General features: G+C 38.2%; 2 protein-coding genes across 6 annotated transcripts in view; one reads left to right on the forward strand and one right to left on the reverse strand.

The window, feature by feature from the left end:
* GRM1 (glutamate metabotropic receptor 1) overlaps nt 1-14728 on the reverse strand; it is a 402342-nt gene extending 387614 nt beyond the window's left edge. The window contains exons 1-2 of the mRNA XM_067701842.1: nt 14270-14728; nt 12045-12218 (exon numbers count right to left, since the gene is read on the reverse strand). The gene's annotated coding sequence lies outside the window, so the exon portion shown is untranslated. The remainder of the gene's footprint in view (nt 1-12044; nt 12219-14269) is intronic.
* A 201-nt stretch (nt 14729-14929) lies between these two features.
* The window catches only part of SHPRH (SNF2 histone linker PHD RING helicase), an 81449-nt gene continuing 77116 nt past the window's right edge, over nt 14930-19262 (forward strand). For 2 of the 5 annotated variants that reach the window (XR_010933641.1, XR_010933642.1), the window contains exon 1: nt 14930-15190. The gene's annotated coding sequence lies outside the window, so the exon portion shown is untranslated. Of the gene's footprint in view, nt 15191-15263; nt 15402-19262 lie in introns of those variants that run through there. The other 3 variants (XM_067701843.1, XM_067701844.1, XM_067701845.1) reach the window with 3 other exon arrangements.

A 19262-nucleotide genomic window follows, 5' to 3' on the forward strand; every position in this document is an offset into this window, starting at 1 on the left:
ATTAATTTCTACTATTATTTGCTGAACAGGTAATTTCAATAGAGTCTTTTAGAAGAGCTTACAAGAACAGTTTTATATCATGCATATTTTTGCAAGGAAAAGCTTTTTAAAAATTAAATTTAGCCCATCATGCATGTAACAAGAACAATAGAGTTGGTAATTCATTATATTAATGATATATTTTCAACTTGTGTTATTTTCCATATTCTATTTATTTAAATACATAATTAATATATTTCTAGACAACTATACAACTTTTAACTCCAGATTTACTTTAGAAACAGAGTTGCATATTCCTACCTGAAATCTAATTCTTTTATATTTAATCTTCCTATCACAATATATGTTCCAGTTACAAAATCGTGTTTATTTAATTTTACTTAACTAATTAAATGAGATAGATAACCATAAGTAGAATTTACAAATACAGCCTCTTTCTCTTTCTCCCCAAGGGAGCTATACCGGTCCTTTAGTTGCTTTATAGTCTAGTTAACTGCAGCTAAAAGTAAATGGTCATTTTCTAGTTGGAGATTTGATTTTTCAGGGAGAAACAAAATACTTGTTTGCTTATGCAGGTTCAAGCAGCTTTGTTTCCCACAAGTTATGTAAGACAGATATTTTTGATGCTACTATTCTCAGGCTAAATTTGTTAATATTTCAAAAACAAAATTCATTTGGGATTTTCTTCTGTTACCACTAAGGAATCATTAAGCTGTGTATCACAGACTAAATGTGCACATTTCAAAAGAAAGGCCCTAGTCTTCCAGTATATCTATTCTCATTGCTTGCATGGTATTTTTCCCCATTGTAACCACAATGTATAAACCACATATACACAAATCTGGGAATAACTTAAAAAGTAAACAAATTTTTGTTTCTTAACTGGTGTCTTAGCCAACCAAACACAATATTCTCTGATTATAATGCTCTAAAAGAGACAGATATAGAGGAAATTGTGACTTAGGCAATGCTCATTTTTTAATGGTTTCTTTACCTCACCTCTGGAACAATGCTTTCTATTTTCTATAGCCCCAACCAACAAACCATTAATTCAATGGGCCACTCTCACAAAAGCAGCTGAGCATAATGGACTTTGCAGGGTCGCTGCTTATCATATGTGTTGTATATACCTTCCTTCCCAGTTCCTTAAGGCTGTGCTTTCCCTCGTGAATCTCATACTAATCTAGCTGACAAGGTTTCATTAGGAGGAGCCCCACACCATTGCCATATTTATTACAGCCTCTGAAAAATAAATATATTTTTAAAACTCTAAGTTGCTATGTAAATATAGGTGGCCATTGTCTTAGTCTGTTCAGGCTGCTATAATAAAATACAAAAGACTGAGTAGTTTATAAACAATAGAAGTTTATTTCTCAAGGTTCTGGAGTCTGGAAGTCTGAAAGCAGGGAATCAGCACAGCCAGGTGAGGGCCCTTTCCTAGGTTACAAACTTTGTTTGTATCCTCACGTGGCAGGAGCAGCGAGAGATCTAAGCAGAGCCTCTTTCATAACGGCAATAATTCCATTCATGAGACCCCTACACTTATGACCTAATCACGTCCCAAAGGCCCCATCTCCTAATACCATTACCTAGGGGGTTACATTTCAAAATATGGATTTGTGGGAGGCACATAAACATTCAGACCATAATAGTCACTGCTGATGTTACTGTTGTCAATTCAACAACAATTGATATTTATTGAGTGCCTACCACATGCCAGGCACTTTTCTAAGTGATTTGGGATGGATCAGTGAACTACACAAAAAAATCTCTGATTTCCTTCTATCAAGAAGAAACAAAATAAATATTAAACATAATGAACTAGTAAATTATATATGTCACAAGTACCCTAGTGAAAATAGAACTGCAGATTAGGGTACAGAAGTGTAAATTGGAGACCAGAAAGTAAGATTTAATTTTAAATGGGATAGTCAGGCCTATTGAGAAGGTGACATTTGAACAAATATTTGAAGGAGGTGAGGGAGTGAGCTTTGAAGATATATATGAGTGTTTCAAGCAGAGGAAGCATCCAGTGAAATGCCCTGAGGTTTGAGGGCTCTTGGTGTGACTGAAGACACATAAGGATGTCTTTCTGGATGGAACAAAGTGAATGAGGGAGAAAACAGTAGGGGATGAGGTCAGAAAAAAAATGGGGAACAGTTTATACAGAGCCTTGCAAGCCACTGTAAGGAATCTGGTTTCTATTCTGCATGAAATAGGGGAGCCATTGAACAGTTTTGAGCAGAGAAGTGACATGATCTGACTTATGATTTAATAAGATTACTCTGACTACTTTGAGAAGAATATTCTGTAGAGAGGCAAGTGTGGAAGTACTGAGACCAGTTAGGAGACTAGTGCAATAATACAGACAAAAGATAACAGGGGCTGAATTAGACCAGGCCAGTAGCAATAGAGATAGTGAGAAATGGTCAGCCTCTGGATAGAGTCAATAGGATTATTAAGTAGAGCCAGTAGGATTTTCTGAAGGAATGAATGTGGAGTGGAATTTTTTTAAAATGAATCACGGATGACTCTAAGATTTGGGGCTTGACAAGGAATTTCTGAAAGGATGGAGTTGTAATCAACTGTTACTACCAGCAGGGTTTAAAAGTTGCCTTCATTACCATGGCCTGGAACAAATTTTGGTTATTGTTTCTTAGCTAGCTTCTTATCTTAATATAATCAGTAAAGGTGAGTTCTATACATGGAAAAGGTGTCTATGTGGCATGATTTCCAAGTAGCAGGGAAGTACAGTGCCCTCCAAAATCCCCCACTTCTTGTTTGTGTCTTGAATTTAAATTGTTTGAACTTTTCGTAAAGGTTTTAAATACTACTACAATACAAATGATCCTAAAAACAGATGCCATTTAAGTTGTTATCAATTAACAAGTATGTTTACACCTTTTATGCAAGAGTGGTCAAAGACATATAGAAAGATGGAGATGGAAAGGGTCTTTTCAGCTGTTATGATGATTTAAAAATAAGTAACCTGAAAGTCGTAGAAATTAAGTGACTTGTCCAGGATCATAAAACTCATTGGGGGGCTTCCCTGGGCACAGTGATTAAGAATCTGCCTGCCAATGCAGGGGACACGGGTTTGTGCCCCGATACGGGAAGATCCCACGTGCCGCGGAGCGGCTGGGCCCGTGAGCCATGGCCGCTGAGCCTGCACGTCCGGAGCCTGTGCTCCGCAACGGGAGAGGCCGCAACAGTGAGAGGCCTGTGTACCGCAAAACAAAACAAAACAAAAAAAAAGCAAACTCACTGGGGCAAGACGAGACCAGAATCCAGGTCTCCTGGTTCCTAGTTCAGTGCTTGTTTTGGGTAGGCTTGCTGGAGGAACAGAATGAGTAATGCAGAATGGATCCCTGTTTGGGAAGACAGTGGTGCTAAAGGTGGGAATGGACATCAAACAGAAGGCAAGAATTATTATAAGGTGTACACCTTGAACATATACAATGTTTATATGTCAGTTATGCCTCAGGAAAGCTGTTAAAATAAGATAAACAAACAATTAAAAAGTAAATAAAAATTTGACCCTAAATTCTTCTTCACCTCCTGCTACATCTACATCTCTCTCCACTCACAACCGCCTCCTAGAAAGAAAATCTACAGTGGATGACCACTTCTCTTCACTTCTCATTCACTCTTCACCCTACTGCAAGCAAGTCTCCCCTCATCACTACTTAAACTCCTCAAGCAAAAGTCACTAATGACCTCCTGAGAGACCCATAGAATCTTTTTCGTTTTCTGAGACTTGATTTCTCTCCAGCATTTGTTCCCCCCAATATTAAAACTCTCTCTTCACTCAGTTTCTATGACATTATGCTTTCTGGGTGTTCCATCTTACAACTCAGCCCACGCGTTCTAAGTCTCCTTTCAGCTCTTTCTCTTATACTTGCTCTTTAAATGGTGGTGTTCCCCAGGGCTCTATTCTTGGCTTTCATCTCTTCCTGCTTTACAAGTGGTCTCTGAGTGATTTTATCCTTTCCCTTGACTTCATCTACCACCTGTGTGCTCATCTCCATCTCCAGGCCAGACTTTTTCTCTAGTCCTACTCTCATGTGGTCATTCATTTAATTATTCAACTTGTCCAAATCAAGTGCCCCTTTTGTGCATTCTATCCACAGGCATCTGAAACTCAGCAAGACCCGAACTGAAAGCATCTTTTTCTCCAAACTCTATCTACCTGTTGATGTACTCCTTATCTACCTGCTGATGTACTCCTTATCTCTATAAAAGGCACTACCTGACTCACAGATTGCTCCCCTCCTCTCCATTCCTCCTGATACTGCCTTAGTCCAATTCCTTACCATATCTGGGCTCACTAGCTGCAATGATGTTCTAATAATCTGTCTCCAGAGTCTTCCCATCCGTTCTGTCCCCCACAGCATAGCTAGAATTATCTATTACACAAATCTGACCATATAATTTCCCTGATTAAAATCATTCTATGCCCCCCATATTGATAATGGAATAAATTCCAAGGGCCTTATCATGGTATAAAATGTTCCCATAATCAAACTCTTGGCTACTACCCCATTTTAATTCACTTCTTGCTCTTCCCTTACCATGTATTCACTTTCACCCTTCATTCCACCTATGTGTAACAGCCTACAATTTCTTCAAAAAATCCACCTCCAGGCCTTCATACTCAAGAGGCTCATTTTACTGAGGATACCTTATCTCCTTGTCTACCTGGAACATACCTATTAATCCTTCAACACTCAATTACCCAACACTCGATTATCCTCAGCAGTTTCTAACCATCCCAATAGTTTGTCATTCGCTCATTTATGCCCTCACAATAATCAGCACTCTATCATAGGGCATATAAAAGTTCATTACACTCATTTTAACACAGCTTTCTTTTCTTACTAGACAATGAGAGAAATTGACAAGGACTCTATCTCATTCAACTTTATATTCCCACAATTTGTAAAGCATTTGACATACAATTATGTAAAATAGTTGCTGAACAGAATGTATCATAAGTAAAAAAATAAAAAATTCCTGCATATGTAATATCTTTATCCAAAGAAATAAATATCTAATTATATACTTTCAAGTACCAAAGCAACTGTGAATGGGTATTTTAGATATGGAGGAGTGGGGAGTTGGTTTCTATATCCTTTAAGTTATTCTCATATTGTTAGTGCTTCCACTATGTCTGCCTAGGGTACACCTGCCTCACAGACTTCATAAATTTTCCTTTGCATTATATAGCAATAAGGTAGCAGAGAAGTCAACTCTGTACAGAATTTGGTCTGTATTTTTACCTTTTCTGTGCACTATTTAAAACCTCATTCAAACTAGCAAAGCTTACTATAATTTTCAGGCAGTGTCTCTACAAGCCACAGCATTTTCCTTCAAAATGTGGGTGATGATCATTTTCCTATAAGACTTATTGTACAGTAGAAAAGCACTCATGCTTCTCCAAGAAATGGAAGGATATTAAATTATAAAGAGAAGTTCAGACTAAGTCAGGAAATCTGTCTAAACCAATATTTTGATACTTGCCACAAAAGATTTTAACATACCAGGTTTTCAAAAAACACTCTAAAATAGCAAAGAGACCCTTATGACATAATAGCAGTGAAACATTTTTTGTAGCTTCCAAATAGTTATATATTTATCTCTAATTAGAAAATAAAGCATATGGTACAGAGAAACTAAAAGCAAGATTTATTTACATCTACAAACATATTTTTCCATCATTCATTTCAGTATTTTGAATTTTCTAATGACTATATAGCCAGCAGTCACTATAGAAATATTACATCTCTTTAAGCTTGCACTGTAAAAGGGATGAGGATGATAAAAAACTTAACTAAAACTGGCTCTTTAGGGCAGAGGAACTTCAATAAATCTGAAGAGTTTTCCAAATACATATCTGTATTCAAAATGACTGAAAACACACATTCATAAATATTCTATTTTGCATAAGAAGATGACTCTTTTGTAATCAGGGTAATACTCACTGATGATTTGGATTTATTTTCAATGTTTAATTAAATATTTCATTTCTGCCAGTATATCCATTATGAATTACCCTCCTTAATGATACACATTTATGCTTTTCAAGTTGATTTTCATATATTAAATTTAACTGGAAAAAATTGAACAAATATTCTGCACAGGAGAAATAGGCATTAAAGCAACAGGACTCCTTTACTGGTTTCTGGTAGAACAGGTGAAATTCCTCCCACTCCTTGTCAAACAAAATCTAGAAAACCCACATTTGTTAAAAATATTTGGGACACAAAAAGCTTCTAGCTATTGTAATACTGTTTGGCTAAGAATTTCTTCTACATGGATAATTGCCTTTCAAAGGATCAAAATAATATAATGAGATATATAATACCTATTGATTACAAATGAATCATTTTTTGATGAGGGTAGTTCAAACTGTTGAAATTTCTCAATTACCACCTTTTTCAGCTTCATTGAGGTATTGACAAATATAACTTGTATATATTTAAGGCATCCAACTTGATGATTTAATATACATGTACATTGTAACATGATTACTACAATCAAGTTAATTAAGATATCCATAACCTCACATGGTTATTATATTTTTTTGTAGTGAGAACACTTAGGATCAACTCTTCTAGCAAACTGCAGGTATACAATACAATACTATTAATTATGGTCACATGCTGTACATTAGATCTCCAGAACCTATTCATCCTGCATAACTGAACATGTGTACCATTTGAACATCTCCCCATTTCTCCCATCCCCCAGCCCCTGGCAAATACCTTTCTACTTTTCTGCTTTTATGAGTTCAAATGTTTTAGATTCCACAGATAAATGACATCATGTAGTAGTTTGTCTTTCTGTGTCTGGCTTATTTCACTTAGCACAACGTTCTCCAGGTTTGTCCATGTTGCAAATGGCAGGATTTTCTTTTCTTTTAAGGCTGAACTATATATATATTCACATTTTCTTTATTCACTCATCCATTGATGAACACTTTAGGTTGTTTCTATGTATTGAATATTGTGCATAATGCTGCAATGAACCCCATAGAAGTGCAGATATCTCTTCAAGATACTTGTTTCATTTCCTTTGGTTATATACCCAGATATGAGATTGCTAGATCATATGGTAGCTCTATTTTTAACTTTCTGAGGAATTTACAAGCTGTTTTCCATGATGGCTGTACTAATTTACATTCCCACCAACAGTGTACCAGGGTTCCTTTTTCTCTATATCCTTGCCAACCGCTCTTTTGTCTTTTTTTTTTTTTTTTTTTTTTTTTTTTTGCGGTACGCGGGCCTCTCACCGATGTGACCTCTCCGGCTGCGGAGCACAGGCTCCGGACGTGCAGGCTCAGCGGCCATGGCTCACGGGCCCAGCCGCTCCGCGGCACATAGGATCCTCCTGGACCGGGGCACGAACCCGTGTCTCCTGCATCGGCAGGCGGACTCTCAACCACTGCGCCACCAGGGAAGCCCTTGTCTTTTTGATAATAGCCATTCTAACAAGTGTGAGGTAATATCTCATTGTAGGTTTGATTTCGACTTCTCTGATGATTAGTGATGTTGAGCATCCCTTCATCCGTATACCTGTTGGCCATTTGTATGTGCTCTTTTGATAAGTATCTATTCAGGTCCTTAGCCCATTTTTTTTTAAACATCTTTATTAGAGTATAATTGCTTTACAATGGTGTGTCAGTTTCTGCTTTATAACAAAGTGAATCAGTTATACATATACATATGTTCCCTTATCTCTTCCCTCTTGCATCTCCCTCCCTCCCACCCTCCCTATCCCACCCCTCTAGGTGGTCACCAAGCACTGAGCTGATCTCCCTGTGCTATGCGCTTAGCCCATTTTTTCATCGGGTTTATTTTTCGGTTTTATTGTTTGCTTGTTTTTGCTGTTTAACTGATTGAGTTATTTATATATTTCAGGTATTAACCCCTTACCAGTTATATTGTTTGCAAATATTTTCTCCCATTCTGTAGGTTGCTTTTCCACTCTGTTGATTGGTTCCTTTGTTGTGCAGAAACATTTTAGTTTGATGCAATCTCATAGAAAAATAGACAAATCTCATTGTCTGTTTTTGCTTTTGTTCCTGGGCTTTTAGTGTCATATCCAAAAAAATCACTGCCCAGACTAATGTGAAGAAGCTTTTTCCCTATGTTTTAATCTGGTAGTTTTGCAGTTTCAAGAATTATGTTTATTCCTTTAATCTGCTTTGAATTGGTTTTTGTAGATGGTGTGAAAGAAGGGTCCAGTTCTCCCAAAATTTATTGAAGAGACTATCCTTTCCTCATTATGGGTAATTAGCATCCTCGCCAAAGATCAGCTGACTGTAAATGTGTGGATTTATTTCTGGGCTCTCTATTCTGTTACACTGATCTATATGTCTTTCTTATGCCAGTACCATACTGTTTTGATATAGCTTTGTAATAAAGTTTGAAACCAGGAAGTATGATACCTTCAGCTTTGTTTTTCCTTCTCAAGATTCTTTTGGGGTTCCATATGAATTTGGGGATTGTTTTTACTACTTCCGTAATGAATGTCATTGGGGTTTTGATAGGGGTTGCATTGAATCTACAGATGGCTTTGGGTAGTATGGACATTTTATGAATTCTTCCAATTCATGAACATAAGATGTCTTTCCATTTATCTGTGTCTTCTTTAATTTCCATCATCAATGTTTTATAATTTTCAGTGTATAAATCTATGTCTTTTGTTAAGTTTATTCCTAAGTATTTTATTATTTTTGTTGCTATTGTGAATAGAATTGTTTCCTTAATTTCCCTTTCAGATAGTTTATTGTTTGTGTATAGAAACATGAATGATTTTTGTATTTATTTTGATTTTGTATCCTTCAACTTTACCGAATTCATTTATTAGCTCTAACAGGTTTTGTTGGTTGAGTCTTTAGGGTTTTCTACATATATAATTATGTCATCTGCAAACAGGGATAATTGTACTTCTTTTCCAATTTGGATGCCTTTTATTTCTCTTTTCTTATCTCACTGCTCTGGCTAGGACTTCCAGTACTATGTTGAATAGAAGTGGTGAGAGTGGGCATTATTGCCTTGTACCAGATATTCAAGAGAAAGTTTTCACTTTTTTCTCGCTGAATATGATATTAGCTGTGGGCTTTTCACATATGGCCTATGGCCTATTTTGTGTTATGGTAAATTCCTTCTATACATATTTTCTTGAGAGCTTTAATCATGAATGGATGTTGAACTTTGTCAAATGCTTTTTCTGCATCTATTGAGATTATTATACAATTATATTAAATACTTATTATACCTTGATATAATTATTATATATTATTACTAGGTTGTTTGAGATTTTTCTTGTTTCTTGATGTAGGCATTTATCTCTATGAACTTCCCTCTAAGAACTGCTTTTGCTGTATTCCATATATTTTGGTATGTTGTATTTCCATTCTCACTTGTCTCAAGGTATTTTTTTAAATTTATCTTTCCATTTCTTCTTTAACTCATTGGTTGTTCAGCAGCATGTTGTTTAATCTTCACTTATTTGTAAATTTTCCAGTTTTCTTCTTGTAATTGATTTCCCACCTCTGTGGTGGGAAAAGATGCCTGATATGATTTCAATCTTCTTAAGTTTATTAAGAATTGTTTTGTGGCCTAAGATAGGATCACTTACGGATAATGTTTCATATGCACTTTAGAAGAATGTGTATTCTGTTGCTTTTGGATGGAATGTTCTGAGTATTTCTGTTAAGTTCATCTGAACTAATGTGTCATTTAAGGCTGATGTTTCCTTAATGATATTCTGTCTAGATGATTTATCCATTGATATAAATTATTGTATTGCTATTTCTCCCTTTAGTCTGTTAATATATGCTTTATATATTTAGGTGCTCCTATGTTGGGTGTATAAATATTTACAAATGTTAAATCCGCTTGTTGGATTGATCCCTTTATCATTACGTAATGCCCTTCTTTGTCTCTTATTATAGTCTTTGTTTTAAAGTCTATTTTGTCTGATATAAGTATAGCTACCCCAGCTTTCTTTTAGTTTCCATTTGCATAGAATAGCTTTTTCCATCCTTTCATTTTCAGTCTGTGTGTTTCCTTATATCTGAAGTGAGTCTCTAGTAGGCAGCATACAGACGGATCTTGCTTTTTATCCATTAAGCCACTCTATGTCTTTTGACTGAGGAATTTAGTATATTTATATTTAAAGCAGTTACTGATAGGTATTTACTTATTGTCATTTTGTTAATTGTTTTCTGGTTGTTTTATAGTTCCTCTCTATTCCTGTCTTCTTCTCTTGCTCTCTTCCTTCATAATTTGCTAACTTTGTTTAGTGGTATGTTTAAAATCCTTTCTCTTTAAGTTTTGTGTATCTACTATAGGTTTTTGCTTTGTGGTTACCATGAGGCTTACATATAACAACTTACATCTGTAACAGTCTACGTTAAGTTGGTACGAACTTAAGGCTGATAACATTCTAAAGCTCGACATTTTTGCTCTCCCCCACCCAACAATTTTTTTATGTTTTAGAAGTTACATCTTACATCTTTTTATCTTGTGTATCCCTTAACTAATGATTGTAGTTACAGTCCTTTATCAGATGAGCCTTTTGCAAATATTTTCTCCCAGTATGTGTCTTGTCTTCTAATTCTCTTGATATTGTCTTTTGCAGAGCAGATTATTTTAATTTTAATGAAGTTTAGCTCATCAATTTTTTTGTCATGGATCATGCCTTTGGTATATTATCTAAAAGTACCATCATCACCATACCCAAGGCCATCTAGGTTTTCTTCTGTGTTATCTTCTAGGGATTTTATAGTTTTGTATTTTATATTTAGATCTGTGACCTATTTTGAGTTAATTCTTGTGAAGGTAATTTTGGTATTTTAAGGTATGAGATGGTTTCCAGGATTGGTGCCCCAGTTTATAACATTATGCATATGGGAAATAAGGATTTGATTTACATAAACTTGTTTTTTAAGCATCCAGGAATCAATTAGTTCATAAGCTGGAGGTCATTTGCTCAAGTGGTTTCCAAATATCTGTCTTTAAATTGGTTTCAGTAGAGTTACCTGAGATGGTTGGATGGATTTGGTTTGTTTTTTAAAAATTAACTCTCAGGAGCTAATAGTCAAGAGGGGAATTTATGGTACATAGACATAATTGATCATTAGATACTACTATCATGCAGTATGTAAAGTATTTAAGTTTAAGAGCCCAAAAAGGAATTCAGCAAATTTACAGGATTTAAAGGAAGTGAAACTCATACCTAATTTTGCCATTGTCTCCAAAATTGACCTAAAAAATACACCAGTGCTGATGTCTGAGCATGGTGTTAACCTTCTAGTGGATGGAAGCTTCAGAAAGGTTCTTCATCCTCTGGCAAGCATCATTTTATGCTAACACTACTATGATTAACCTTCCTTGAGATTTTAGATTCATTCTGAAAGTGCTACATCACATTTGTACTTTAAAATGACACATGATAGAAACCTTTTAAATATTCAAAAAGTATTTCTGGGGCTTCCCTGGTGGCGCAGTGGTTGAGAGTCCGCCAGCCGATGCAGGGGACGTGGGTTCGTGCCCCGGTCCGGGAAGATCCCACGTGCCGCGGAGCGGCTAGGCCCATGAGCCATGGCCACTGAGCCTGCACGTCAGGAGCCTGTGCTCCGCTACGGGAGAGGCCACAACAGTGAGAGGCCCACGTACCGCAAAAAAAAAAAAAAAAAGTATTTCACTTCTATTTTTGTCAGAATTGCATAATAAATATTACTTAAGTCATAAGCATCGAAAGACTTATCTACAATATTACTATTCCTTAATGCTCAGAGGCCATATTGACAAAATCAGCTGGAAAAAAAATGCAATTAGGAAAAGTAACAATTGGGAATGGAGGTGGGGAGGGACTCAGAAGGGTACCAAAGATACAGATTATATTATCTTCATTAATAAACACTGAATATAATCTCTTATCTTTCCTTACCCAACAGACCCAACTTCAACTTTTTCCTTGTGCTTACCTAACTTACAAGCATTGCTTTATTAACACCCAAAACAAGTACTTACAAAGAAATGGTGAATTCCCGTTTCCTTATGTCCTAAGTTCATGTCCAATGCAGCATTTTATGTCCCGATTCCAAATTTTGCTTTACAAATTAGGAGAGGCAGAGTTTTCAGTTTGCAGGTTGAGCTTGCAGCAGGGGAGATAGAACAAACTTTGGACTTTGAAATAAATTTGACCTGCAAATCACCAAGGAAAAATTAAATTGAAAGTTAACACTTAAACCTATCCATGACTAGCCTGAGCAAAAACTGTGAAGTTCTAAACATTGTGTTCAAGTCACACACCTCCTGCCCCCCAATGTGGTCAAGCTACAGCAAAGCATGCCCAGGCCCTATGATACCATTTCTTGTTTGTTTGACCTGGCACTCATTCACTTCAACACAGCTGATCACCTCTACTAGCACCAATTTTCCAAGACAATGTTTCTTCCTCTCACTGTTAGTACTACACACACTTTAACAATGGCTTTGGACATTGTGATTCATTCTGAAATAGTGACTTTGACCTTAATATTTTCATTTTGTCAGGAGGAGGAAAAGCAATCCTAAGACAGATTGGTAGTAAGGAAAATGGAAACAAAAAATCACTTTTGGCAAAAAGTCATCTTTGGCAAGCCTCAATCACACTGAGTGGCCATCAACTTCACTTCCACAGAGCAGGCAAATATAAGTAGAATATGGGATAAACTTCTCAAGCAATTTTATTAATGATCTTTCTATTAAGGAGTGCTGGGTCTGAATGATACTTGTTGATATACTCTGCCTTGTGTCATCAAGCAATTACACACCTCTTGCCTTCATTTTTCCCATGGCAACCTAGAAAGTTTGGTGAAAATTTGTTCATTTTTATTTGATAGACAACATGACTTAGTAATAAGAGGAAATAGCCTAGACAGAGAATCCAGAGGAATTCTAGATTCTCTTGTTCTCTGAGAGCCAAACTGTGGCAAATCACCAAATTTCTGAGACACAGATTCCTCTTTAAATGAAAAATTTAAATATCTCATATTATCATTTTAAGATCAAATGGAAAAATGAACATGAAAGGGCTTTGCAAAACGAAGTTCTACTCCTAAATCATCAGTCATGCTTTTCTGCCTCCAAAGGGAGTTAAATTTACATTTACTCATTTACTACCTCTCAACCATTCCTCCTCCTTGAGAACAACTTAAAACATTCTTTTCTAAAATTGATGACCTGAGTTAGGGGCAAGGTTAGAATAAAGCTACTATCCCCAAAAGGAACTGGATCTATAGCTTTGGCCTAGTGGACCACACAAGGAAGCGAACGGTCTGACTTCAGCTACATTTACAGTTTCAAGAAGAAGCAGTTGAACTCTATGTAGACTGAGTGGTTCCCTGATTGGTTGATGTCTGATCAACTGATTCCCACTTGAGGAATGCTATTACATCTTTAGCATCTAATGGGTGGATGAACTGAGTGTTGTCAGGGGTGAACAGCTATTTCACAGCTGCGAGCTTCCAGAATGCAAAGGTGCAAAAATGAGCATTAGCTCTGGTGATTCTAATATGAAAAAACATTACTTCATAGAGAACTTTTCAAAGACTACACAGGGCACTTTGCAAATACAGGATTGAACATACCATTGGAAAATTCAAGAGGAAGAATTTTCTTTAATTGTAAGAACAGGATACTGTATAGAATTCCATCTCTGTAGGTGAAATTACATCTCCAGACACACAACTGGATCTACACTTTAATATTTTGTACAGGATAACAATAATGTCTATAGAGATTAATTACCCTGATCAAGCTGAACAAAGATGAAATGATGCTGTGCTTATTTTTAAATATTTCTGCCTGGTACCAGCTGAACTCAGTCAAATTATGAGCTTAATTTTCTGCTCCAATGGTGAAATGTGACATAAAACTATTAAAGATAACCTTTTACAGCACAATAGACGTTTAAATATGGAGTTTCAAATTACACTTCCAAAAGAAAGGCTCCATTATGTCTTGTATCAATACTTAGTTAAAGGATCAGTTCTCCAATGAAGAGGGACTCTGCTTGCCTACTGCTCCAGCACTAGCATTTCTTTTTCAACTTGCCTTATGAAGACTTGGATAAGGTCACTGATTTCCACCGAATTCTACGTGGTTTCATTTATGCAAATGGCCTCTCTTAAGCTATTTTAGAGGTCTAAAGAATATGGACCACTCTGGACTCTCTCCGCAGCTAACGGACGCTCCCATAGGCAAGAACTTACTTTTGTCCTTCTGTGATCACACAGGCCAAGACGCCACTCCACAGTATAATGCTGAGTCCTTATTAGGTACTCAATCACTGAGTGCCCCATGTTCCTGAGGGTTATTTTTCAGGCTCTTGGCCCTGAAGCCTCTCAGTTATGCCAGTTATCTAGGCATAAGCCTACGTCCAAGAAAAGCGGCTACCGCTCAGTGAAGAGAAGGAAAAGGACTAAGATATTGGAAGGCCAGCTTCAGCACAATACGTGTAGTTTTTTCCTCATCTTAAAATATTTACTCACATCTCCCTGGAAAGTCTTTTAAAATCACTTTTCTGAGGGAGATAAGCTTCATCCGTAACTAATTAGTGGCTGCTTTCTGGAAACAATTTAAAAGGTGCATTTGCAGAATTCTCTTTGTTAAAGCCACAACTCTTACATCTGGCACTCGCTTCAAACTGGTCCCACTCCCTTGCGCTGGGAGCCTCGCCCCTTCAGCCGGGAGCCTCGCCCCTTCAGCCGGGCGCCCCGCTCACTTCTAAATCCGCTTAGAGCCCCGCCTCCTCCTTAGAGGTTCCAGCCAATCCTGTATTCTCCAATGGCTTGGTGTCGAGATATCGCGAGACTTCGACCGTGTCTTTCAAGAGTCTCTAACCGTGTGGACTTGCGCAGAAGACACTCATGAAGCCACTGCCGGACAAAGGGGGCGGGGCGCTCCTACGTGCGCGTTCACCTTGACCCCTCGCTCCAGCGCGCGCCCGGCACCTAGGAGCTGTGGTTTCTGGGCCCCCCAAGGAACCGCAACACACGCCCGCCTAAATCGCGCGTGCCTACCTCAGGTGGATGTTCGCTGGGTGGCGAATGCATGTCCGGGACCTGCGGGGGCATTAGAGGGCCCTGAGCCTTGGTGCAGAGAGGCTCTAGGGGCTTGGAGAACGAGTCTAGGTAGGCGCTTGGGTGATGGAGGGTCAGGGGTCAGAGGTCGGGGACGGAAGGCGTCTCTGCACAGAGACGGAGGTCCCAGGGAGGGAGGACTCTGTTGTTCTGGAGTCTGGGAAACTAAAAGGCTGAGAAGGAGCCGCAGCGCGAGTCCCCCCGACCCTTCCCCATCCCAGACGTGTGGGCCCGTGCACCGCCGCGGCTCCCCCGGGACGAGGTGGGGCCATGGGAAAGGAGGCTGTGCTTCTCCCCGGGGGCTGGGGCCTGGGGCCTGCAGTGTCTTGTTCGAGCGCCCCGAGGGCTGTGATCGCGCTCCTCCGCCTCGCGGCAGCTTGTTTGCCCGGCCTGCTGGGAGCGGTCGGCGCTGACAGCCCTCCTCAGACTCCTCGAACCGCTTTTGAGTCTTTTGGAAGGAAACTGAGTGGGTATCACTGTTCGCTGCAGATATGCCCCTGGAGACTTGGAACTGGGCAGCTGCCTAGCTTCTTGGTGGGCGGGGTTGTAATGTAGTACAGGGGAGGCCGAGGCCAAGTTAGTCTGAAAGTTCTCAGTTGCCTCTGGAGTCATATTAATTACATTCGCATTCTAAACCACCAGTGCACATTGTACACTTTGACTCCTTGGTAGTTGCTGGTTTCCAGAACCAAGATGTGTTTTCTGATGATTGACGGTCACTGTCAGATAAACAGTATTATTAAATAATGACCATTAAGCTTGTGTCTTTTTTCTAAGTGACTTGATATTAGCCATGAGGTAAAAATCCTAGATGTTTGGTGTTTTCCTACTTGTGTTTAAATTAACTTGTGGCTTTAACGGAACAAAAAAATAATAATTTTAAAGTCATTAAAGCCATTTTTTACTATTCGGTTGGGTGATAGCAAGAATGATGAAACTCCCATGAATTGAAATAATCCATAATATCTGTACTGTCACCAAAAAGACTAGTTGATTTATGATCAGTAATCATGCTGGAAGCAGTGTGGTAGTGAACAGTTGTGGGATAAGTGTACCTGTACTGCAAAAGCTGGCACTTCCTGGAGTTTACAAGGTCCACTTGGCCAATAAGCTGGCAGTTGAGAATAAAATAGTTTAGTTTTGAAGGATGCTATATATATGTATATATATACTCTTCTTGTCCAGCCTGAAGAACTGTACTTACAGGATTATTAAAACAAATCTTTTATTAAGAGTTCAGGCTAGAAAGATTTGGGGGAAACAATCTGCTGGTGAAAAATCTTATGAGGGCATTTTCTAAGTATCTGTGACTAACATATATTCTAGAGTTCAGTAGATGAAAATACTCTCAGCCTACTGGGATTATCACTACAGAAGAAGATTGTGGTAATGCTAGGTCACTGAGAACTTTTTCAGTTATCAGTAGTGATTGGGCTTCACTTGCATAAGGCTTACCTTGGACAGCAATATCTCAAATGTATATACTCTTTGTTCCCCTAATAGCCTAAACCCAGGCCTACCATGGATTCGTGGTAATTCAGGATTGGTATGTGTCTTTTAATGAAGAGCTAATAATTTGGAGAGGAAAGAACCTGAATAAGTTTAATTGATATCCATTTGTTGTATTGTCTTAGTAACTTAACATTTTATGTTTACTCTTCTAGCAATCTATCTTTGTTTTCTGTTAAAGATACAGGTCAGTCAGTTTTCTCTGTCTCATTCTGGGCCAGAAATAGTAAGGAGTAGTTTCACACTACCTATAGTCTTTTAGAATATGGTTAAGAGAGATTTTTCCATAAAGAAATATGAGTAAAGTACTGTACTAGGTCCTTAAAAAGAGAGAGGGTATTGAGAAAATTAGAGATCTTTGGTTCATGCTACTTTGTATGTCATTTCCATCCTGACACTGACCTGGCATTGGGAGTACAATGCTGAATAGGATACTGTTCTTGCCAAGCTTTCAAGTAGTTCAAAGTCAAACAGTTAAGAACACTGTAGCAGTTGGGATCAAGGAGGAGAGGCCCTTAACTCAGCATACCTGGTCATGGAAGGTTTTGTGGGGAGATTAGGACAGCGATAGGCAGAAAAGCATCAAAGGGCATTTCAAGCAAAAGGCTTTTTACATCTTAAGTGAGGGACAATAAAAATGTGGTCCATATAGAAAACTGCATATAATCATGTTATACCCAAACACTGATATTTAAGGGGAGGAAGAAGAAGCAGAATCATCAAAGATGAGATTCATCTGGTATGAGGAAAACAAGGAGAAGGATTTAAAATTGGAATATGATTAGAGATACATGGAATTTTACCAGTACTTGACTTATTAGCTACCAGTTAACATTATGGTTATAAGTAGCTTTGATCAAATATTATCTTCTTTGGTTCAAGAGTTATCCCTAGATAGAGATCTGCTAGAAAAAGAGTCAACCAAAACAGGATGGTGGGGTGGAGGGAAGGCAGATCATGAATGTTTGCTCAATAGAGAACTGAACAAAACGAGAGCCTTGCTAGAAATCCTGGTCTTTATTTTTCTTCAACTTATCATTGTAATTGACAAATACTTCTGTAATATTAGAAGAATCAGATTGGAAGCAAACATCTGAAAGAATGTGCAGATTATAGTGGTATATATCACTTAAAAGATACTGGATGAGCCTTACCAGAGAAAAGAACAGAGAGTTGAAGGAATGTGTTCGGATTCAATAATATCTCTATTACAAGACTGTTGTAAGAGAAAGGGCACATATTAACCTCTCTTCGCAATTGATTGGCTCAAAATGGTCATGGATTACTAGAGATGCAGCACCAGTTGAGCAGACATTTCCCATCTATACTATACTTTGGAAAGAAAGAAGTGGATTTTAGTAGGCAGCTGGCTAACAATAACGAGGTTTCTCAAACTTGGCTGCGTGCTGGAATCGCCTAGGGAGCCTAAGAAATAATGGAGGTAGTGCCTGGGCCCTGCCCCAGAGATTATAATTTAATTGGCTGGGGTAGTACCAGGCATCAGGATTTTTTAAATTTCCTCCAGGTGATTCTAATGTAAGTCAAATTTGAAACACACTGATCTATAGTCTCCCATCCTGCCACTTTAAAGTTTGGTTATTGTAAAATATAGTTTATAGTGTTCTCGGGGTGATGATAATAGCAACTACCACTTACTGAATATGTGCTAAATTTCTGTTGCTGTGCTCTTGTACATACACAAAGAGGCTAGACAATTTGTACGTGCAAGGCTAGAATTAGAATCTGTTGATAGGACTTCAAAGCCCACATTCTCTCCTGTAAACCGGATTGCTTTGCAGATGTGAGACACTTTAGCCAGTTGCTTTGGGGGCTTTTAGAGTTAATGATTCTATAATTACCATGTTACTAATATTACTGTGATTGGTGTGATAGGTTGTGTAACTGGCCCAGTTCCCTCCCCATCCCCTACCTCATATCCACGCTCTTTGCCATGAGCGGTTCCACCCATAAAGAAGTGTAATATATCTCCCCACCTCTTGACTTTGAGTCCATCCATGTGACTTGCTTTGGCCCGTGGAACCTTAGTGGTTTTACCCTGACCAAATGCAGGAAAATACTTGTTTGGTTGGATTTGTACTCTTACACCTCAGTCACTGCCGTAAGAACACTCCTGAGTTTTTTTTCTGGTCCCAGGAGAAGGATGAGGACTACGTTAAGCAGAGCCAAGCTGCTTCTCCTGAAACCTAGCCCAGATCAGCCAACCCTCAGCTAACCTGCAGATCTGTGAGAATAAATGATTGCTGTCTCAAGGCAGAGCTTTGGGTGATGCGTTATACAGCATATTTATGACAGTAGCTAACTGATAAACTGGTATAGCCTAACTTCAGCAGAGTGACCCAATTCCAGTATTCCAACCTGTGCTCTGAGGAGAACTGGACACAGATAAGCACTTAGGTTATTAAGGGCTTCCTGTATTATTCTGACTTCTTATCCAAGATAGAGGCGATAAGATGCTTGAAGAGTAGTTAACTATAGTCGGAGATAGATCACCAGCTGCATATTCATAAGCCAAGCACTGGTTGAGGGAGTGGAATTCTCATGATTGACTTAGACCAGCAATGTTTGATAGACATTTTGCAATTAGGAGAGTGTT

Source organism: Pseudorca crassidens, chromosome 13 (genome assembly GCF_039906515.1).
Source record: "Pseudorca crassidens isolate mPseCra1 chromosome 13, mPseCra1.hap1, whole genome shotgun sequence".
Taxonomy (NCBI): domain Eukaryota; kingdom Metazoa; phylum Chordata; class Mammalia; order Artiodactyla; family Delphinidae; genus Pseudorca; species Pseudorca crassidens.